Source organism: Amblyomma americanum, chromosome 11, assembly GCF_052857255.1.
Source record: "Amblyomma americanum isolate KBUSLIRL-KWMA chromosome 11, ASM5285725v1, whole genome shotgun sequence".
NCBI classification, from domain to species: domain Eukaryota; kingdom Metazoa; phylum Arthropoda; class Arachnida; order Ixodida; family Ixodidae; genus Amblyomma; species Amblyomma americanum.
Window position 1 is genome coordinate 11042383 of NC_135507.1, and position 24806 is coordinate 11067188.

Below are 24806 nucleotides of genomic sequence, written 5' to 3' on the forward strand. Positions count from 1 at the left end.
TCACCGCCACTTCATTTACCTGTGCTTAGTGACCACTCCGTAATACTAAACACATTTTCCTACCGACTGCCATGTCTGAAAAAGCAAAAAAAAAGACACTAACCTTATATGACAAAGCGAACTACACAGCCGTGAACACAGAACTGTCCGATTTTTTGGCGTGGCTGGCCCTTGACTTCTCAAACCGGTCTATTGAAACTAACTGGTCTCTCTTCAAACACGAAATGCATCAACAGACTGATAAGCACATCCCTACTATCACCATCACCGAAAATTCATCGTCACAATTTAATAACGAACAGAAGTGCCTCAACAACAAAAAGAAAAGACTTTTTCGAACCGCCAAACGCATGAATAGCGCTTGCGCGTGGAAAAGGTATAAGTATGCAGAAAAAATATTCCAGTCTTTACCAAGCCAAACCATACGTTCCTTTTTTTCATCAGTGTTACCGTCTATGCTACGTACCAATCTTAAGTTTGGAAAACTATTAACCGTACACACCACAAAGCTCTAACATTACCATAACGATGGCAACATTCTCATACCGGGACATGAAGTCTGTAGCACTCTTAACTCCTTTTTTTTTGCTCAGTTTTTACTAAACAATCTGAAGTCGAATTACCACACTTCCCTGTCTTTGATCACCCTGTTATGCCAGACATTCTCTTAGATACTAGTGGAATTATGAAACTAATCGAATAATTGAAAGTGCCATTTTCATCTGGTATTGATGGCTTAAACTCGAAAGTCCTAAAAAATACTAAGAACATTGTTAGTGTCATCTTATGCCCCCTTTTTCAACAGTCTCTATCATTAGGTGTGATGCCACAAGACTAGAAAATAGGTAAAATTGTCCCAGTTCGAAAAAAAAACGTTAATCTTTTTCATGTAAAAACTACCGCCCTATTTCTCTCACAAGCATTTGTTGAAAACTAATGGAACATGCTATTTATTCTCACGTCATTAAATTTCTAATCTCGGTCAACTTTTTCCACCCTAACCAACATGGTTTCTTAAAAGGACTTTCCTGTGATTTCCAACTAGCCCTTTTCATCAATGATCTTAGTTCGCATCTTGACTTAAATATTCGTCTTGACGCACTGTTTCTTGGCTTTGAAAAAGCCTTTGATAAAGTACCGCACAAAAGATTACTACTAAAACTCTCGCGTCTAAACCTTAATCATGTAGTGATGAACTGGCTTCAAAATTTTTTGACTAACAGAGAGCAATTCGTCTACGCTAACAAATCGTCGTCCCCTCGTTCTCCGGTTACTTCAGGTGTTCCTCAAGGCACAGTGTTCGGGCCCTTGCTTTTTCTCATTTACATTAACAACCTTCCTTCCAACGTTGCCTCTAAAATCCGATTATTTGCAGATGATTCCGTAATTTTCCTCCCGATTTTTACTTCTATGCAGAGGTGTGTCCAATCAGTTTGGCAGAGGTTCACCAGAGACTCCCGAAAGTATCCCTTCTCCAAAGTGTCTGCCATTGATTCCGAAGGAAGGCACCCAAGCTCTTCACTTGGACAGTGACAGACCTGTGGGAAGTCTGTGAATGCACAAAGTGAGCCCAGCGCCCTAACGCCCACACGTTTCAACAAGATTTAACCCGAATTGAAACTTGGTGCAAGCATTGGTTAGCATCCCTTAATATTGCTAAAACATGTACGATTTCTTTCCATCGCAGGCAATCCCACATTTCCTCTAAATATGTTCTTTTTGGTTCTGGAGTGTGTTCCGTCTTTACCTGTAAGTATTTGGGCATTACTTTAACTCATACCCTAACATGGTCTTCAAATATAACGAACATTGCTAATGAATCTAACCGCACCCTTGGCTTCCTACGTCGAAATCTTCGTTTTGCTACCCCTTCCACCAAATAATTAGCCTGCCAAACTTTCGTCCTACCTAGATTAGAATTCGCTTCAGCAGTATGGGACCCTCATCACTTGAGTCACGCCGCATCATCTCACGCCTTTGCATCATCATCATCATCATCCTGATTACACCAACTGCAAGGCATAGGCCTCTCCCATGTCTCTCCAAATAACCCTGTCTTTTGCCACCTGCGCCCACCCTATTCCTGCGAACTTCTTAATCTAATCGCCCACGTAACCTTCTGCCGCCCTCTGCTACGCTTGCCTTCTCTTGGAATCCACTCCGTTACCCTTAAAGACGAGCAGTTATCTTGCCTCCGCATCACATGCCCTGCTAAAGCCGATTTCTTCCTCTTGGTTTCAACTAGGATGTCATTAACCGGCGTTTGTTCCCTCACTCACTCTGCCCGCTTCCGGTCTCTTAAGGTAACACCTATCAGTTTTCTTTCCATGGCTCACTGCGTTGTCCTTAACTTAAGCTAAACCCTTTCCGATAGCCTCCAAGTTTCTGCCTCCTAGGTGAGTACAGGTAAGATGCAGCTGTTGTAGTACACTTCTCTTGAGGGATATTGGTAAACTGCCGTTCATCATCTGAGAGAACCTGCCATATGCGCTCTACCCCATTCGTATCCTTCGTTATTTCCCTCTCATGACCCGGATCATCCTTTGCCTACTGCACAGCGTTTTCTACCATCCGACTTCAAAGCACCCCCTGCTGAAATCACCGGGGCTCGAAGCTCGTCATGTGGAAACTTCCACTTTTTCTTCGAGCCCTCCTCGTCCTCCGTTAATCTTTTTCTGAGAAACAAATAAATATTAATTGATTGAAATAAATATTGATTGATTGAATTAAATATTGATTGATTGATTCGAACTTTCAGTCGCCACAATCACAGCCACCCAATTGGCAGCATCATAAGCTGTACTTTAGCAATGAGTAGTTCTTTTTTCCTGACTAAATAACCCATTGAAATGCACTGCCCAACCACATAGTCTCATGCAACGATCGCAAATCATTTCGCACGAAACTCACCAGTCATTTTAAAATCAAGTGAACTTTTAGTTGGCCTGTAATTTTTCCTGTATTTTTTCTGCTTACCTTATTTGTAACACTCTGATCCTCCTTTTTTTGGCGTTTACAGTTGCAGTGTTACTTTCATTGTGCCTATGTTTTCATTATGAGTGCATTTACACAAAACCAACTGTAAGCCCCTCTTTACGTAATTCGCTCGGGCCTTTAAGGATGAAATAAATGAAATAATCTAATCTTGGTGCAAGCATTGGTTAATGTCTCTTAATATTGCTAAAAAATTTGAATTCTTTTAATCGCAGGCAATCCGACATTCACATTAAATACATTATTTTGGTTCTGAAGTGTCTTCTGTTCTTACCTTGAATTATTGGGCATTACTTTAACTCATACTCTAACATGATCTTCGTATATCACGGACATCGCTAATGAAGGTAACCACACCTTTGGCTTTCTACATCGCAATCTTCGTTTTGCTACCCCTTCCGTCAAATTATTAGCTTACCAAACTTTCGTCCGACAAAAATTAGAATTAGCTTAAGCAGTATGGGACCCTCATCAGTCAAACCTCTCACTAACGCTTGAAAAAATACAAAATCGTGCTGTCCGCTTCATTTACTGTGATTATTCATATTATACTAGTGTGTCTTCTCTAAAATCTAGAGCCTCTTTGTCTAGTCTTCAAACAAGAAGAAAAATATCTCGATTATGCTTGTTCCATAAGATTTATCATTCATCTTTAGGCGCATCAATCATATCAGCAGCACATCGTCTCTCCAGTCGCATTCACCACAGCAAGACCGTGTACCCTTCCCCTTCAAGAACTGCATATCATTTCCAATCTTTTTCTGTCAAATCATCTCTGGACTGGAACGAACTCCCGCCAGAAGCCATACACCTTACCAACCCCATCAAATTCAAGAAAAAGATTGAGGCCATCACTTTGTAGTCTGTCATGCCCATCCCTCATGTAATGCCCATATCCGGGGTCTTTGAGGTAATAAATAAATAAACAAATATATTCTTGCGAACTTATTGATCTCACCCGCCCACCTAACTTTCTGCCGCCCCCTGCTACGCTCGCCTTCCCTTAGAATCCACTCCGTTACCCTCAAGGACCAGCGGTTATCTTGCCTCCGCATCACATGCACTGCTCAAGCCCATTCCTTCCTCTTGATTTCGACTAGGATGTCATTAACTCGCGTTTGTTTCCTCACCCACTCCACCCGCTTCCGGTCCCTTAACGTCACACCTATCATTTTTCTTTCCGTGGCTCGCTGCGTTGTCCCTAAGTTAAGCTGAACCCTTTTTGTTAGCCTCCACGTTTCTCCGCCATAGGTGAATTCCGGTAAGATACAGCTGTCCTATCTCTTGAGGGATATTGGCAAATTGCAATTCTTGATCCGAGAGAACCTGCCGTATGCGCTCCACCCCATTCTTAATATTCTAATTATTTGCCTCTCGTTAACAGGATCAGCGGTCACTACCGGCCCTGAGTAGACGTATTGCTTTACCACTTCCGGCGCTTCGTTGCCAATTAATTGAGAACTGCTGTTTCTTTGCTAGACTGTTAAACATTACTTTGGTTTTCTGCAGGTTAATTTTTAGACCCACCGTTCTGCTCTGCCTGTATAAGTCTTTGATTATGCTTTGCAGTTCATCTCCTGAGTGACTCAGCAAGGCAATGTCATCATCGATTCGCAGAATATTTAGGTACTCTCCATTAACTCTTATCCCCAACTGTTCCCAATTCAGGCCTCGGAATACGTCCTGTAAACAGGTGGCGAATAGCACTGGCGAGATCGTGTCTCCTTGCCTGACGTCCTTCCTTATTGGAGTTTTACTGTTGACTTTATGGAAGACTATGGTAGCTGCGAAGTTGCTATATGTATCTTCCAGTATTTTTACATAAGGCTCTTCTACACCTTGATTTCGCAATGCCTGTATGACTGCTGAAGTTTCCACTGAGTCAAATGCTTTCTCGTAATCAATGAAGGCTATATATAGGGGTTGGGTATGTTCTACGCATTATGTTCTACGCATAGTGTGAATATGATCTAATGTGAAATATCGTTTACGATAGCCTGCCTGATCATTTGGTTGATTGAAACTAAAGTTGCCTTGACTCTATTAGCAATTACCTTAGTAAATACATATACCCTGTAAGCAACGGATAGTAAGCTGATCGGTCAGTAATTTTTCAAGTCCTTGACGCCTTCTTTCTTATGATTTATATAATTTTAGCGTTCTTCCAAGGGTCTGGTACGCTCGAGGTCGCAAGGCATTGCGTATATAGGCTGGCTAGTTTTTCGAGCACAATCTCCCCTCCATCCTTCAACAAATCTGCTGTTACCTGATCCTCACCAGCCGATTTTTTCCTTTGCATTGCTTCTAAATCTTTCGTTACTTCTCCTTTCGTTACTGACGGGATGAGGCATTGCTGTGCGCTACTTTCTCTCATTAACGTTCTGATTTTATTGGCTACTGTATAGGTTTGTGTGGAACTTTTCCGCTAGTTTAACTATCTTATCCATATTGCTAATGACATTGCCGTCTGTCTCTTAACGCATACATCTGGATTTTACATATGCTTAGCTTTGTTTTCACCGCGGTTAGGCTCCCTCTGTTTTTTAGAGCATGCTCGATTCTCTCGATATTAAACTTCCTTATTTCGGCTACCGCCACCCCCCCCCACCTGCCCTAATTTGTTAACTTTGATAGCTCTCTTAGTTTTATTCTGTCGGTAGGGTTAGACACCATCGTGCTTTGGCGTTCCTTAAGCAGATATTTCGTCTCCTGAGATCGCTTCTCGGTATCCTGTCGAACCATTCTACCGACTATACTTCTACGGCGCATTTCGTAATGATAGCAATGACACTACCGTTAATTGTTTCAACATTAAGATCGCCTTCCATTAGTTAAAGCCGAATGTCTGTTCTGTAGCGAAATCCTTAATTCCCCCACTTTACCAACATGGTTCCTTAAAAGGACTTTTCTCTGATTCTCAACTAGCCCTTTCTATCAACTTCCTTAGTTCGCATCTTGATTTAAACATTCCTGTTAACACGCTCTTCCTTGACTGAAAAGCCTTCGATAAAGTACCGCACAAAAGACTACAACTAAAGCTCTCGCGTCTAAACCTTGGTGATGAACTGGCTTCAAAACTTTCTGACTTACAGAGATCAATTCATCCACGCAAACAGATCGTCGTCCCTTCGTTCTCCGGTTACTTCAGGTGTTCCTCAAGGCACAGTGTTCGGACCCTTGCTTTTTCTCATTTACATTAACAACCTTCCTTCCAACGTTGCCTCTAAAATCCGTATATTTGCAGATGATTCCGTAATTTTCCTCCCGATTTTTACTTCTATGCAGAGGTGTGTCCAATCAGTTTGGCAGAAGTTCACCAGAGACTCCCGAAAGTCTCCCTTCTCCAAAGTGTCTGCCATTGATTCCGAAGGAAGTCACCCAAGCTCTTCACTTGGACAGTGACAGACCTGTGGGAAGTCTGTGAACGCACAGGGTGAGCCCAGCGCCCTAACGCCCACACGTTTCAACAAGATTTAACCCGAATTGAAACTTGGTGCAAGCATTGGTTAGCGTCCCTTAATATTGCTAAAACATGTACGATTTCTTTCCATCGCAGGCAATCCGACATTCCCTCTAAATATGTTCTTTTTGGTTCTGGAGTGTGTTCCGTCTTTACCTGTAAGTATTTGGGCATTACTTTAACTCATACCCTAACATGGTCTTCACATATAACGAACATTGCTAATGAATCTAACCACACCCTTGGCTTCCTACGTCGAAATCTTCGTTTTGCTACCCCTTCCACCAAATAATTAGCCTGCCAAACTTTCGTCCTATCTAGATTAGAATTCGCTTCAGCAGTATGGGACCCTCCTCAGTCAAACCTCTCACTAACGCTTGAAAAAATACAAAATCGCGCTATCCGCTTCATTTACTGTGATTATTCATATTATACTAGTGTGTCTTCTCTAAAATCTAGGGCCTTTTTGTCTAGTCTGGAAATAAGAAGAAAAATATCTCGATTATGCTTGTTCGATAAGATTTATCATTCATCTTTAGGCGCATCAATCATATCAGCAGCACATCGTCTCTCCAGCCGCATTCACCACAGGTAGACCGTGTACGCTCCCCCTGCAAGAACTACCTCTCATTTCCGATGTATTTTTTGTCAAATCATCTCGGGACAGAAACGATCTGCCGGCAGAAGCCATACACCTTACCAACCCTATCAAATTCAAGAAAAAGATTGAGGCCATCACTTTGTAGTCTGTCATGCCCATCCCTCATGTAATGCCCCATATCCGGGGTCTTTGAGATAATAAATAAACAAATAAATTCCTGCGAACTTCTCAATCTCACCCACCCACCAAACTTTCTGCCGCCCCGTGCTACGCTCGCCTTCCCTTAGAATCCACTCCGTTACCCTCAAGGACCAGCGGTTATCTTGCCTCCGCATCACATGCACTGCTCAAGCCCATTCCTTCCTCTTGATTTCGACTAGGATGTCATTAACTCGCGTTTGTTTCCTCACCCACTCCACCCGCTTCCGGTCCCTTAACGTCACACCTATCATTTTTCTTTGCGTGGCTCGCTGCGTTGTCCCTAAGTTAAGCTGAACCCTTTTTGTTAGCCTCCACGTTTCTCCGCCATAGGTGAATTCCGGTAAGATACAGCTGTCCTATCTCTTGAGGGATATTGGCAAATTGCAATTCTTGATCCGAGAGAACCTGCCGTATGCGCTCCACCCCATTCTTAATATTCTAATTATTTGCCTCTCGTTAACAGGATCAGCGGTCACTACCGGCCCTGAGTAGACGTATTGCTTTACCACTTCCGGCGCTTCGTTGCCAATTAATTGAGAACTGCTGTTTCTTTGCTAGACTGTTAAACATTACTTTGGTTTTCTGCAGGGTAATTTTTAGACCCACCGTTCTGCTCTGCCTGTATAAGTCATTGATTATGCTTTGCAGTTCATCTCCTGAGTGGCTCAGCAAGGCAATGTCATCATCGATTCGCAGATTGTTTAGGTACTCTCCATTAACTCTTATCCCCAACTGTTCCCAATTCAGGCCTCGGAATACGTCCTTTAAACAGGTGGCGAATAGCACTGGCGAGATCGTGTCTCCTTGCCTGACGTCCTGCCTTATTGGAGTTTTACTGTTGACTTTATGGAAGACTATGGTAGCTGCGAAGTTGCTATATGTATCTTCCAGTATTTTTACATAAGGCTCTTCTACACCTTGATTTCGCAATGCCTGTATGACTGCTGAAGTTTCCACTGAGTCAAATGCTTTCTCGTAATCAATGAAGGCTATATATAGGGGTTGGGTATGTTCTACGCATTTTTATATCACCTGAATGATAGTGTGAATATGATCTAATGTGAAATATCGTTTACGATAGCCTGCCTGATCATTTGGTTGATTGAAACTAAAGTTGCCTTGACTCTATTAGCAATTACCTTAGTAAATACATATACCTTGTAGGCAACGGATAGTAAGCTGATCGGTCAGTAATTTTTCAAGTCCTTGACGCCTTCTTTCTTATGATTTATATAATTTTAGCGTTCTTCCAAGAGTCTGGTACGCTCGAGGTCGCAAGGCATTGCGTATATAGGCTGGCTAGTTTTTCGAGCACAATCTCCCCTCCATCCTTCAACAAATCTGCTGTTACCTGATCCTCACCAGCCGATTTTTTCCTTTGCATTGCTTCTAAATCTTTCGTTACTTCTCCTTTCGTTACTGACGGGATGAGGCATTGCTGTGCGCTACTTTCTCTCATTAACGTTCTGATTTTATTGGCTACTGTATAGGTTTGTGTGGAACTTTTCCGCTAGTTTAACTATCTTATCCATATTTCAAATGACATTGCCGTCTGTCTCTTAACGCATACATCTGGATTTTACCTATGCTTAGCTTTCTTTTCACCGCGTTTAGGCTCCCTCTGTTTTTTAGAGCATGCTCGATTCTCTCGATATTAAACTTCCTTATTTCGGCTACCGCCCCCCCCCCCCCCCACCTGCCCTAATTTGTTAACTTTGATAGCTCTCTTAGTTCTATTCTGTCGGTAGGGTTAGACACCATCGTGCTTTGGCGTTCCTTAAGCAGATATTTCGTCTCCTGAGATCGCTTCTCGGTATCCTGTCGAACCATTCTACCGACTATACTTCTACGGCGCATTTCGTAATGATAGCAATGAGACTACCGTTAATTGTTTCAACATTAAGATCGCCTTCCATTAGTTAAAGCCGAATGTCTGTTCTGTAGCGAAATCCTTAATTCCCCCACTTTACCAACATGGTTCCTTAAAAGGACTTTTCTCTGATTCTCAACTAGCCCTTTCTATCAACTTCCTTAGTTCGCATCTTGATTTAAACATTCCTGTTAACACGCTCTTCCTTGACTGAAAAGCCTTCGATAAAGTACCGCACAAAAGACTACAACTAAAGCTCTCGCGTCTAAACCTTGGTGATGAACTGGCTTCAAAACTTTCTGACTTACAGAGAGCAATTCATCCACGCAAACAGATCGTCGTCCCTTCGTTCTCCGGTTACTTCAGGTGTTCCTCAAGACACAGTGCTCAAACCCTTGCTTTTTCTCATTTACATCAACGATCTACTAACGTTACCTCGAACATCCAATTAATCTTCGACGATTGCGGAATTTACCGCCTGATTTCTACTAGCACTGACGCCTACACCCTTCAACAAGATCTAAACCACCTACTCGCAAATCCCTCCTCCCTAGGCAATCCCTGATAACTTATTAACCAGGATTAATCATTTCTTAAATGAGCGCATGCAGTTCACTTCCTGCATTGGTTACCGCTCATCCTTTACCGATGTATCATCAGGTGTCCCCTAGGGTGATGGTTTATCGCCACTGGTATTCCTCATTTACATCAACGATCTTCAAGAAAACAGAAACGCCAAATTAAGACTGTTTGCGGACGACTGTGTAATATACAGCCCCATTCGTGATCCCGCCGATAGTCACCTACTACAAAAAGATATTGACACAATAGCCGCATTGTGCGACAGATGGCTCATGCCGTTAAACCTGGATAAATGACAACTGTTGTCGCTCTCTCGCAAACGCGCTGTTATTTATCATTCATACAATATTAACTCAGTCCTGATAGCCCCAACAACGTCATATAAGTACCTTGGATTACATCTGACATCTTCGCTATCTTGGGTAAACCACGTCCAAAGAATATGTTCCGATGCCTTCCGTGTCTTAGGTTATCTCCGACGTAACCTCAAGTCAGCATCTCTCGAAGTATAAGAAAACTTTCTTACCTAACATTTATTCGTCCCAAACTTGAATTTACATCACTAATCTGGCATTCCTTTCAAGCCTACCTCACCGCCTAAGTAGAGGCCATCCAATACCGCACGACCCGCTTTATCACCTATGAATACACAAAAGAAATAAGCATCCCTGCACTGAAACGGTCTATCTCCCTCCCTACACTTGAGTCACGCCGCATCATCTCACGCCTTTGCATCATCATCATCATCATCATCATCATCATCATCATCATCATCATCCTGATTACACCAACTGCAAGGCATAGGCCTCTCCCATGTCTCTCCAAATAACCCTGTCTTTTGCCACCTGCGCCCACCCTATTCCTGCGAACTTCTTAATCTAATCGCCCACGTAACCTTCTGCCGCCCTCTGCTACGCTTGCCTTCTCTTGGAATCCACTCCGTTACCCTTAAATACGAGCGGTTATCTTGCCTCCGCATCACATGCCCTGCTAAAGCCTATTTCATCCTCTTGGTTTCAACTAGGATGTCATTAACCGGCGTTTGTTCCCTCACTCACTCTGCCCGCTTCCGGTCTCTTAAGGTAACACCTATCAGTTTTCTTTCCATGGCTCACTGCGTTGTCCTTAACTTAAGCTAAACCCTTTCCGTTAGCCTCCAAGTTTCTGCCTCCTAGGTGAGTACAGGTAAGATGCAGCTGTTGTAGTACACTTTTCTCTTGAGGGATATTGGTAAACTGCCGTTCATCATCTGAGAGAACCTTCCAAATGCGCTCTACCCTATTCGTATCCTTCGTTATTTCCCTCTCATGACCCGGATCATCCTTTGCCTACTGCACAGCGTTTTCTACCATCCGACTTCAAAGCACCCCCTGCTGAAATCACCGGGGATCGAAGCTCATCATGTGGAAACTTCCACTTTTTCTTCGAGCCCTCCTCGTCCTTCGTTAATCTTTTTCTGAGAAAGAAATAAATATTGATTGATTGAAATAAATATTGACTGATTGATTCAAAATTTCAGTCGCCACAATCAAAGCCACCCAATTGGCAGCATGATAAGCTGTACTTTAGCAATGGGTAGTTCTTTTTTCCTGACTAAATAACCCATTGAAATGCACTGCCCAACCACATAGTCTCATGCAACGATCGCAAATCATTTCGCACGAAACTCACCAGTCATTTTAAAATCAAGTGAACTTTTAGTTGGCCTGTAATTTTTCCTGTATTTTTTCTGCTTACCTTATTTGTAACACTCTGATCCTCCTTTTTTTGGCGTTTACAGTTGCAGTGTTACTTTCATTGTGCCTATGTTTTCATTATGAGTGCATTTACACAAAACCAACTGTAAGCCCCTCTTTACGTAATTCGCTCGGGCCTTTAAGGATGAAATAAATGAAATAATCTAATCTTGGTGCAAGCATTGGTTAATGTCTCTTAATATTGCTAAAAAATTTGAATTCTTTTAATCGCAGGCAATCCGACATTCCCATTAAATACATTATTTTGGTTCTGAAGTGTCTTCTGTTCTTACCTTGAAGTATTGGGCATTACTTTAACTCATACTCTAACATGATCTTCGTATATCACGGACATCGCTAATGAAGGTAACCACACCTTTGGCTTTCTACATCGCAATCTTCGTTTTGCTACCCCTTCCGTCAAATTATTAGCTTACCAAACTTTCGTCCGACAAAAATTAGAATTAGCTTAAGCAGTATGGGACCCTCATCAGTCAAACCTCTCACTAACGCTTGAAAAAATACAAAATCGTGCTGTCCGCTTCATTTACTGTGATTATTCATATTATACTAGTGTGTCTTCTCTAAAATCTAGAGCCTCTGTCTAGTCTTCAAACAAGAAGAAAAATATCTCAATTATGCTTGTTCCATAAGATTTATCATTCATCTTTAGGCGCATCAATCATATCAGCAGCACATCGTCTCTCCAGTCGCATTCACCACAGCAAGACCGTGTACCCTTCCCCTTCAAGAACTGCATATCATTTCCAATCTTTTTCTGTCAAATCATCTCTGGACTGGAACGAACTCCCGTCAGAAGCCATACACCTTACCAACCCCATCAAATTCAAGAAAAAGTTTGATGCCATCATCTTGTAGTCTTTCATGCCCATCCCTCATGTAATGCCCCGTAACCGGGGTCTTTGAGGTAATAAATAAATAAACAAATATATTCTTGCGAACTTATTGATCTCACCCGCCCACCTAACTTTCTGCCGCCCCCTGCTACGCTCGCCTTCCCTTAGAATCCACTCCGTTACCCTCAAGGACCAGCGGTTATCTTGCCTCCGCATCACATGCACTGCTCAAGCCCATTCCTTCCTCTTGATTTCGACTAGGATGTCATTAACTCGCGTTTGTTTCCTCACCCACTCCACCCGCTTCCGGTCCCTTAACGTCACACCTATCATTTTTCTTTCCGTGGCTCGCTGCGTTGTCCCTAAGTTAAGCTGAACCCTTTTTGTTAGCCTCCACGTTTCTCCGCCATAGGTGAATTCCGGTAAGATACAGCTGTCCTATCTCTTGAGGGATATTGGCAAATTGCAATTCTTGATCCGAGAGAACCTGCCGTATGCGCTCCACCCCATTCTTAATATTCTAATTATTTGCCTCTCGTTAACAGGATCAGCGGTCACTACCGGCCCTGAGTAGACGTATTGCTTTACCACTTCCGGCGCTTCGTTGCCAATTAATTGAGAACTGCTGTTTCTTTGCTAGACTGTTAAACATTACTTTGGTTTTCTGCAGGTTAATTTTTAGACCCACCGTTCTGCTCTGCCTGTACAAGTCATTGATTATGCTTTGCAGTTCATCTCCTGAGTGACTCAGCAAGGCAATGTCATCATCGATTCGCAGATTATTTAGGTACTCTCCATTAACTCTTATCCCCAACTGTTCCCAATTCAGGCCTCGGAATACGTCCTGTAAACAGGTGGCGAATAGCACTGGCGAGATCGTGTCTCCTTGCCTGACGTCCTTCCTTATTGGAGTTTTACTGTTGACTTTATGGAAGACTATGGTAGCTGCGAAGTTGCTATATGTATCTTCCAGTATTTTTACATAAGGCTCTTCTACACCTTGATTTCGCAATGCCTGTATGACTGCTGAAGTTTCCACTGAGTCAAATGCTTTCTCGTAATCAATGAAGGCTATATATAGGGGTTGGGTATGTTCTACGCATTTTTATATCACCTGAATGATAGTGTGAATATGATCTAATGTGAAATATCGTTTACGATAGCCTGCCTGATCATTTGGTTGATTGAAACTAAAGTTGCCTTGACTCTATTAGCAATTACCTTAGTAAATACATATACCTTGTAGGCAACGGATAGTAAGCTGATCGGTCAGTAATTTTTCAAGTCCTTGACGCCTTCTTTCTTATGATTTATATAATTTTAGCGTTCTTCCAAGGGTCTGGTACGCTCGAGGTCGCAAGGCATTGCGTATATAGGCTGGCTAGTTTTTCGAGCACAATCTCCCCTCCATCCTTCAACAAATCTGCTGTTACCTGATCCTCACCAGCCGATTTTTTTCCTTTGCATTGCTTCTAAATCTTTCGTTACTTCTCCTTTCGTTACTGACGGGATGAGGCATTGCTGTGCGCTACTTTCTCTCATTAACGTTCTGATTTTATTGGCTTCTGTATAGATTTGTGTGGAACTTTTCCGCTAGTTTAACTATCTTATCCATATTGCTAATGACATTGCCGTCTGTCTCTTAACGCATACATCTGGATTTTACCTATGCTTAGCTTTCTTTTCACCGCGTTTAGGCTCCCTCTGTTTTTTAGAGCATGCTCGATTCTCTCGATATTAAACTTCCTTATTTCGGCTACCGCACCCCCCCCCCCCCCACCTGCCCTAATTTGTTAACTTCGATAGCTCTCTTAGTTCTATTCTGTCGGTAGGGTTAGACACCCTCGTGCTTTGGCGTTCCTTAAGCAGATATTTCGTCTCCTGAGATCGCTTCTCGGTATCCTGTCGAACCATTCTACCAACTATACTTCTACGGCGCATTCCGTAATGATAGCAATGAGATTACCGTTAATTGTTTGAACATTAAGATCGCCTATTAGTTACAGCCGAATGTCTGTTCTGTAGCGAAATCCTTAATTCCCCCACTTTCCCTCTTACCGCTAACTCGTTAATGGGCTTTTGCTTCAATAGTTGCTTCCGTTGCCTCTTCAAATCTAGGATAATTCGAAACCTTAGAATTCTGTGGTTGCTACAACGCACCTTTCCGATGACCTCCACATCCTGCACAGTGCCAGGATGAGCGTATAGTATTTTGTCTATTTAATTTTTAGTTTCACCATTGAGGCTCTTCCACGTGCAGTTCCTGTTTTATCGTATGTATATCAACAGCGCAAACACAGAACTAGGAAGAAGGAGAAGATAGTACAGAGCGCTGAACTTCCAACTCTGTACTATCTTCTCCTTCTTCCTGGTTTTGTGTTCGCGCTGCTGATACATGTGGATCGCAACCAAATAGCCCGGCAGATGGCGTTATTCTGTTTTATAGTTTGCGGAAGAAGGTAACCATGATCCTTAAACTATTTCTCTCGGCGAACTTTACTAATAACTCTTCCCTGCTATTCCTAGAACCTATATAGTCGCCTTCCGCCTGGTGGCCAGCCTGCTTCTTGCCTACCTTGGCATTGAAGTCGCTGATGAATGCAGTGTACTGTGATTTTACTTTGTTCATTGCTGATTCCACGTCTTCATAGAAGCTTTCAACGATTCGGTAATCATGGCCGGGTGCAGGCGCGTGGACTGCACCACCTTCTACTTCTACCTCCTGCTGAGCCTAATTACGATAGCTACCACCCTTTTGTTAATACTATGGAAGTTCTCTACATTGCCAGCTATACCTTGATTGATGAGGAATCCCACACCCAGTTCTCGTCTGTCCGGTAATCGACAGCAATGTGCCCGCCCTTTAGTACTGTATGCGCATCACCTGTCCTAACTTCACTAAGCCCTATGACATCCCATTTAATACCAGCTAGTTCCTCGAACAGCACTTCTAGGCTAGCCTCACTAGATAATGTTCTACCGTTAAATGCTGCCACGTTCAGATTCCAATGGCGGGCTGTCCGGAGCCAGTGTTTCATAGCGCCCTCTGCTGCGTCACAGGTCTGACCAACGCCTGGGTCAGTTGCTCCGCAGCCTCTGGGAATCGTGGGCCGAGGGTTAATTGGTTTGATCAGAGAAAGTTTTGTTCAACTACTACACCATGGTGGCCAAATCCTGTTCTGGGGAGGATTTCAGATCGCGCTGTCTCTGCACAATCTGAGGCGAAACACCCGATATTTTTGAAAAAGGCCGCACGTACAATCGCGATGAAAAAAAAACGCGGCCCACGGCTCCAACGTAAGGAGAGGGTGTCCGTCGGGCTCATCGGTTACGATAAAACTTCGCCCTCACTCTCTCCTGGCTACGTCACACGATTGTCAAACTTCAAGTGCGCCGTTCAGTTGTTTCGCCTCCACATTGCCCCGGGGCCGTACTGAAGGGGAGTGTGCGCGGTTCGCCTTTGCCGCCGCGATACTGCTTGGTTCTAGTGTGCCCCGCGCACCCATGCCTGGTAAGCCTTGGTGCGCGGACATTGGGGCGCTCAAGAAATAGGGCAGAGAAAAGTTATTGCCGCGTCACGACCCTGGTCAGTACACTAGGTGAAGCCCTGTTTTGTTTCTCGTTGTGTATTAATACGTGCTGTTGCAGAAGGAGTGTGCTTTGATTTTTTTAACTTTAAATGCACGACTTTAAAGTTCCAGCTGCTAATAAGGGCGAATGACATATTGCTGTGCACTGATATGACTATATATAATATGCAGGATCACGTGAAGAAAAGTGAATGCGAAACACTAGTAGTAAATTAACATTACATGGTTTTGCTGCTTTCCCAGCGACCCCCGCAAATAACGACGGTGATTCGTGCCAGAAAGCATCATCATAGCCAACCTCACTATGCCCACTGCAAACGAATGTCTCTCCCATAACTCTCCAATTAACCGGTCTAGGGCGAGCTCCGGCCACCTTATATCTGCAGAAGTCCTAAACGTCTGTCAGGACTTATGAGAGTTTGTCAATAAACGTCTATTAATTCACTCACTTGAGTGCCTCAATGCACGTGCGCCACCCGCTCAAGCGCCGAGAACTGGAGCGCGGCGTACACGGACGCGGGACGCGGCTAAAAAATTTACAGGATTGCACTTAAGTCTGCTTAAGAGCGGAAATCCGGAACCCTTTCTCTTTCTTCTTTCTCCCTGCATTTTTCATCTTTATGTATGGGGAGTAGGCTTAACTATGTCGACGTCCATGGCTATTGTGGCGTCTGTTTCCGAGACGGACATGCTATGTCGATGTTCATGGCTATCGTGACGACCTAACGACCTTCGCGGTGCTCGAACCTACGACCTGTTTCGCTATTGCTATCATAATCACTATCATCACTACCATCACTATACCACTACCATCACTATATCTCTAGCACTACTACTATCGGCAACTATCATTATCACCATCACTATCATCACTACCTTATCACTGCCCTAACAAGTTTTGGAAAACTATTAACCATACAAGTCACAAAACTAACATTACACAACGATTACGACATTCTCGTAGCGGAATATGATGTCTGTAGTACCCGTAATTCCTTTTTCTGTTCAGTTTTTACTTAAGAACCTGACGGCGAATTACCATACTTCCCTGTCTTCAATCACCCTGCTATGCCAGACATTATGTTCGATCATAGTGGAATTATGAAATTAATCGAATCATTGAAAGCGTCATCTTCATTTGATATCGATGGCTTAAACTCGTAAGTTCTAAAAATACTAAGAACATTGTTAGTGTCATCTCGTGCCACCTTTTTCAGCAGGCTTTATCGTCAGGTGTGCTCCCACAAGACTGTAAAATAGGTAAGATTGTCCTAGTCCCCAAAAACTGTATCTTTTTCATGTGAAAGCTATCGTCCTATTTCCCTCACAAGCATTTGTTGAAAACTAATGGAACATGCTATTTATTCTCACATCATCAAATTTCTAATCTCAGTCAACTATTTTCCCCCTAACCAACATGGTTTCTTAAAAGGACTTTCCTGTGATTCCCAACTAGCCCTTTCATCAATGATCTTAGCTCGCGTCTTGACTTAAATATTCCTCTTGACGCGCTGTTCCTTGACTTTGAAAAAGCCTTCGATAAAGTACCGCACAAAAGATTACTACTAAAACTCTCGCGTCTAAACTTTAATCATGTAGTGATGAACTGGCTTCAAAAGTTTTTTGACTAAGAGAGAACAATTCGTCTACGCTACCAAATCGTCGTCCCTTCGCTCTCCGTTTACATCAGGTGTTCCTCAAGACACATTGCTCGAACCCTTGCTTTTACTCATTTGCATCAACGATCTTCCTTCTAACGTTATTTCTGGCCGCCGCGGTGGCTGAGTGGTCATGGCGCTCGGCTGCTGACCCGAAAGACGCGGGTTCGTTCCCGGCCACGGTGGTCGAATTTCGATGGAGGCGAAATTCTAGAGGCCCGTGTACTGTACGATGTCAGTGCACGTTAAAGAACCTCAGGTAGTCGAAATTTCACGAGCCCTTCACTACGGCGTTTCTCATTGCCTGAGTCGCTTTGAGGCGCTAAACACCCATAAGTCAAGTCTAACGTTATCTCTAACATCCGACTAATCATCGACGATTGCGGAATTTATCGCCCGGTTTCTACTATCACTGACTATGACACCCTTCAACAAGATCTAACCCACCTATTCACAAATCTCTCGTCCCTAACCATTCCTGATAACCTATTAACCTGGATTAATCATTTCTTAAATGGGCACATGCAGTTCATTTCATGCAATGGTTACCGCTCATCCTATACCGATGTATCATCAGATGTCCCCCATGGCGCTGGTTTATCACCACTGCTATTCCTCATTTACATCAATGATCTTCCAGTAAACAGAGACGCCAAATTAAGACTGTTTGCGGACGACTGTGTAATATACAGCCCCATTCGTGATCCCACCAATAGTCACCTACTACAAAAAGATATTGACACAATAGCCGCATGATGCGACAGATGACTCATGCCTTTAAACTTGAATAAATGCCAACTGTTGTTCTCTCGCAAACGCGCTGTTATTCATCATTCATGCAATATTAACTCAGTCCTGATTGCCTCAACAACGCCATATAAGTACCTTGGATTACATCTGACATCTCCACTATCTTGGGTGAACCATGTCCAAAGAATATGCCCCGATGCCTTCCGTGTCTTAGGTTCTCTCCGACGTAACCTCAAGTCAGCATCTCTCGAAGTATAAAAAAAATTTCTTACCTAACATGTCTTCGTCCCAAATTTGAATTTGCATCATCCATCTGGCATTCCTTTCTAGCCTACCTCACTGCCTGACTAGAGGCCATCCAAAATCGCACGACCCGTTTTATCACCTCTGAATACACAAAAGAAATAAGCATCCCTGCACTCAAACGTTCTATCTCCCTCCCCACATTTGAGTCACGCCGCATCATCCCACGCCTTTGCCGCATCATCATCATCATCACCATCATCATCATCAGCAGCAGCCTGACTACACAAACTGCAAGGCAAAGGCGTCTCCAATGTCTGTCCAATTAACCCTGTCTTTTGTCAGCTGCGCCCATCCTATTCCTGCGAACTTCTTAATATCATCCGCCCACGTAACCTTCTGCCACCCCCTGCTACGATTGCCTTCTCTTGGAATCCACTCCGTTATCCATAAGGACCAGCGGTTGTATGGCCTCCGCATCACATGCACTTCTTAAGCCTATTTCTTCCTCTTCATTTCGACTAGGATTTCATTAACCCGCGTTTGTTCCCTCACCCACTCTGCCCACTTCCGGTCTCCCAAGGTAACACCTATCAGTTTTCTTTCCATGGCTCATTGCATTGTGCTATGAGCAGTTCTTTTTTTTCTGACGTAATAACCCACTGGAATGCCCTGCCCAACGACATAGTTTCATGCAGCGATCGCAAATCATTTCGCACGAAACTCACCTGTCATTTTCAGAACAAGTGAACGTTTAGTTGGCCTGTAATTTTTCCTGTATTTTTTGCTTACCTTATCTGTAACCACTTTATCCTCCTTATTTTATTTTTTGGCATGTACAGTTGCAGTGCTGCGTTCATTGTGCCTATGTTTTCATCATGAGTGCATTTACACAAAACCAACTGTAAGCCCCTCCATATGTAATTCCTTCGGGCCTTTAAGGATCAAATAGATAAAATAATCGAATCTTGGCGCAAGCATTGGTTAATGTCTCTTAATATGGCTAAAACATCTGATTTCTTTTATACGCAGGCAATCCCACATTCCCTCTAAATACATTATTTTTGGTTCTGAATTGTCTTACCTATAAGTATTCGGGCATTACTTTAGCTTTCGGCCAGCCTAAATTATAATTCGCTTCAGCAGTATGAGACCCTCATCAGTCAAACCTCTCACTAACGCTTGAAAAGAATACAAATTCGCGCTATCCGCTTCATTTATTGTGATTACTCATGTTACACTAGTGTGTGTTCTCCAATATTTAGAGCCTCCTCGTCTGATCTTGAAACGAGAAGAAAAATATCTCGACTATGCCTGGTCCATAAGTTTTCGCATTAATCTTTAGGAGTATCAATCATATCAGCAGGACATCGTCTCTCCAGCCCTGCAATTACTACATCTCATTTCCGATCTTTTATTTTTTGTGAAATCTTCTCGGTACTGAAACGATCTTCCGCCAGAACCCGTACACCTTGTCTTGTATAATCTTGTAGTCTGCCATACTCATACCCATGGTGTCTGAGGTAATAAATAAACCAATCACTATTACTATCTATCTGTAGCGCTATCACTATCTATCACTATTATCTATTTACTAACACTACTATCACTACATATAGGTTGCTTATCAATTGTTGCTTAACAACTTTTACATTTTATCCTAATTAGCATACAACTTATGATTGACAGTTCAGGCGGACACTTTTGCGAACAACTTCTGTCTACGAATTCCGTCCACGCCACTCGAGCCAAGAAAGGCTTTTGCCTTAATATGGAATGCGAACCGGACACTTTGCAGGCGTACGCGCCGCGCGCTTAGCCGTAGCCGGTTTGCGCATAGGGGAGGCGAGATATTCGAGCAGGTGCCAGCGCGCCGCTTAGTCACACGCAGCATACACGCAGCTCGCATTTGAGAGCCCTCTTTCGTGCTGGCCTCTACCGTGAAACAGCTTAACGCCGCACTTGAAGTTAATCAGTCGTGTGTCGTGCCCAGGAGAGAGTGAGGGCGAAGCTTTGTCATCGCCCTGTGCACCTTTGAAACGAGTGCCCGAGGAAGATAGCAGTGCCGCCGTGTGGCCTGGCAGCCGCTCCTTGCACCGCAGCCGTGAGCCGCGTAATTTTGACCGCGACCGTGCATCTTCGCGAACAGTATCGAACAATGCGAAATCATCTTTGAAAAACTGCGATATTATGCCAGCCTTCTAATCACTTTACGTTATTATGATTCACCCCGAACACAGAAGTTCTCAACCCACTCTCGAGTTCATATCTCTTCTGGCGCGCGACCGAGAACGGTGGCAAAAAGACAGTGATAACCCCACACGTCAGCAGTAATGATTGATAATGCTGAAAGTAAGTTAAACGCAGCAAAGCGCCAAGATAGCGCAATGAATTCCGGTAGCACTAGAGCTTGGCAGTGCGTCTACGATAGCTTGTAAGTGTGTGGTACGTCTTGATGAGGTCAATCAAAGTGAATAAAAAATAAACCAAAAATGCAACGCGACGAGTTATTGCCGACTTGTGCGAAACGCGATACGGTCATGTATACCAATGACGAACAGTCATTCTGCGTACTAATCGTGGCTTAGCAAAGCGGTGCGTGTTCAGTGGTGTCAACGTAAAATAGCGCATCAAGCTGATTCAGGCAGTAAAATGCACTCCACACACACTTCATGTGAGTTTAAAAGTAAATGAAACTTGACTAGGCCGAAATCGCGGTGAAACTTGGGGCCTGCTCAACATACGCGTGCCAGTGAAATCGATATGAAAGAGCACGAGAACGCATGCCGATGCGAGCCCATCGCGTATTTTCTTCTGTCCCAAAAATTAAAAACTTTTCCGCTGTTATGAAGGAAAGCGGCTTTCCAATCTTTAGAAAACAGCACTTTAGCGTTTTTCATACACCTTCGTATCCCTTCATCTATTTCCCCCAGTGACATCAGACCGGTATCCTCTCCCGGCTAACCAACCCGCCTTTCCTTTTTTCTCTCTTACCGGGGCATGCTTGAACTAAATGGTACGAAGTGTGGTCCGCTGCGGCAGCGGGAAGAACAGCGCTTATAATTCCCAAACCTGTAGTGCTCGCTGAGCGACAACTTCGCTGCTTACTTCCATCCCTGCTTTCTAGAACCGACGATCTGGTCAGGGCGTGCCTTTCACTTCTAGTTCAGAAGAAGTTACGTGATCACCGATCAGCTACACATCACTGCGTGTTGCTCATCATTGCTTGCAACCGTGTCTCCGCGACTGGCGCAAGAAATTTGCTGAGCTAAACATAAATCGTTACGGTATCTTCGTATGTGCGTTAAACGCAATTCCTACGCTAACAAAAGCTCGAGTATCGATTGTAACTGCACTTACCGTTCTTGCTGCCGCCCTTGAAACTTTGGTGAAGCTTCGTCCATGCAATCCGAGTTCATCCCTTGGAGAGGCGACGCCGACAGCACTGCACTTCGGTGACAAGCTGGCAGCACTGGCACTTTGGCAGGAGTTCGTTCACACGCAGGTTAAGGAGGTGATCTGCCGTGTTCAGCGATGTACAGGGGAACAGCTGGCACGAACACCACGTTGTCAGGCTCCGGTGATGGCTGTGCACGTTGAATATGTCAGGCTATAACTCGACGGCAATTCTAAGGCACCAGCTAAAACAGTGTTTCAACTCACATCACAGTTCGACGAGGGAAGCAGAAAGGGTCTCAAGTTCATTAGGTCAAGGTCAGTTTCGAGCGGCGTCACAAATAATTAATAACTAACGAAATTACACCCGAGCACCACTGAAAGGGCGACGCAATGCCGCCACCCCATCGCTACTGCCCGGGTAGGCTTAGGCCATTCGCCGCCAATTCTCGCCCGCCGTGCAGAGAAGAAGCGGATAGCCTTATCTCCAATCCTAGATCGCACGTGTTCCAAGTGAGGCCATAGCGACAGATTTTTTCTTTCTTTCTTTATGGCGGCGCATCGCATTGTTTCATCTCGGATTCAAGCTCTCGGTCTATCGCAATCGACTGCTTGACTTTTTTTCAGGCTGACACGCGCAAGTGCCACGTCAGCTGTTCAATCTGATAGGACAGACGGCAACGGAGTATGGTTGCATATCACCGAAACCGCGTTCACTTGACGACGTGTCCTGGAACGTTACCGTAATATCATGAAAGCAGTGTAGCGCCCTCTCTTGGGTGGCGCCGGGAACTCGGATGGCACGCGCCGCCCGGCGAAGACAGTAAAGACGGCACCTGGCGTGCCTCGAGCAGCCATGGCTCGCAGTTCTGTTCTGGTGTCGGTTCGCAGCAGTGGTCTTGTTCCTTCGCTCCTGAGACGTTAAGCCTACAGCCACAACAGTGAACGAAAACACGTTACGAACATCATTTTCGTCCCATGAATCGGCACTTGCCAACATCCAGCAGTCGAACAAATGTTTCCTAGCTTGACGACTATTTTACCAAAAGCGTGCACTGAAAGTGGGGGCCCAAAGCATCAGTTATGCCCACGAGGTTTTTTTCCGGCCTTCTGACAAAAATGAATTGCGGCACAGCGCTTTGCTTTGAGTACGTACCGCATCACGCCCTCTGCCCTCCTATGACAGGGGTGGTGACAGATGTGAGCGGCTCCCCTTCACGAGTTGCACACTACGCGCAGTCCACACAGAGCTGGCCGAGGAGACAGCCATCGCGCTTGCCCTCTCACCCCCCGCCCCCACCCCTCCCCCACCGGGGTTCTTTTTTATACTTGAGAGTGAAAATTGTGACAAGGTTTGGTTTTGGTTTATGGGGGTTTAACGTCTCTACACGACTCAGGCTCTGATGAACGCCGTAGTAGAGGTCTCTAGAAATTTCGACCCCCTGGGGTTCTTTAACGAGCACTGACATCGCACAGTACACGGGCCTCCAGAATTTCGCCTCCATCAAAATTCGACCGCCGCGGCCGGGATAGAACCCGCTTCTTTTGGGTCAGCAGCCAAGCGCCATGACCACTCAGCCATCGCGGCGGCAATTGTGACAAGTCCCCGCCGCGGTGGCTCAGTGGTTAGGGCGCTCGACTACTGATCCGAAGTTTCCGGGCTCGAACCCGACCGCGGCGGCTGCATTTTTATGGAGGAAAACGCTAAGGCGCCCGTGTGCTGTGCGATGGCAGTGCACGTTAAAGACCCCCAGGTGGTCTAAATTATTCCGGAGCCCTCCACTACGGCACCTATCTCTTCCTTTCTTCTTTCACTCCCTCCTTTATCCCTTCCCTTACGGCGCGGTTCAGGTGTCCAACGATATATGAGACAGATACTGCGCCATTTCCTTTCCCCCCAAAAAACAATTATTATTATTATTATTATTATTATTATTATTATTATTATTATTATTATTATTATTATTATTATTATTAATATTATTATATTATTATTATTATTATTATTATTATTATTATTATTATTATTATTATTATTATTATTATTATTATTATTATTATTATTATTATTATTATTATTATTATTATTATTATTATTATTATTGTGACAAGAAATCTTTAACCAAATCGGTCGGGTAGATGGTCTGTTGTATCGGGATAGCTTTGCAGTTACATCCCAGGATGGCTTGTTGACTGCGATTTTATGTTTCAAGCGCAAGGTTATTGGTTAGAATCCGGACGCAGCAGATGAATTAAAAAGCGGCCGAAATGGGAACTCACCCATGCATGAAGACTTCAGGGCAAATTAAACAAAAAAATTCTAAGGGCGATTTTGATTCCTCCTAGTGCGAAACTTTAGCGCAGCTCAGTCAGTGTCTCAGCCTCTCTAAGCTTATTGTCTTGCTATGCCGGGTCGTCGGAACATGTGGCGACAATATTAGCCCGATAGCAGTATTAGTTGAAGAAGACGACGATGTGCAATGCATAGTGCGAGAGTATGTTGCAGTTTAACGCGCAGCGTTATCGCCTGCGGCGATGCCCTGGTGCTCCCGTGCAGTGGCCAGCAAAGGATATCCGTTCGCCGCGCTGGAATTTCGTATCCCAATCGCAACAATATTTATTTATTTATTTATTTATTTATTTATTTATTTATTTATTTATTTATTTATTTATTTGTTTGTTTGTTTGTTTGTTTGTTTGTTCGTTTATTTATTTATTTATTTATTTATTTATTTATTTGCTTGTTTATCTATTTATTTATTTACTTATTTATTTATCTATCTATTTATTGTGTGGGTCGGCGCGCGGCTTAACCCCACGAGTGGACGATTAAGAGCTGCACTCCAAAAGTGTGTGTCCTGTTCGCGT

At 43.9% G+C, this 24806-nt stretch overlaps 1 long non-coding RNA gene across 3 annotated transcripts in view; it reads right to left on the bottom strand.

Annotated features, from left to right (window-relative positions):
• Positions 1-22384, bottom strand: part of LOC144110169 (uncharacterized) — an 80726-nt gene extending 58342 nt beyond the window's left edge. For all 3 annotated transcript variants that reach the window (XR_013309739.1, XR_013309737.1, XR_013309738.1), the window contains exons 1-2: positions 22206-22384; positions 21903-22129 (exon numbers count right to left, since the gene is read on the bottom strand). This is a non-coding gene — a long non-coding RNA (uncharacterized LOC144110169). The remainder of the gene's footprint in view (positions 1-21902; positions 22130-22205) is intronic.
• Between the last annotated feature and the right edge of the window lie 2422 nt (positions 22385-24806).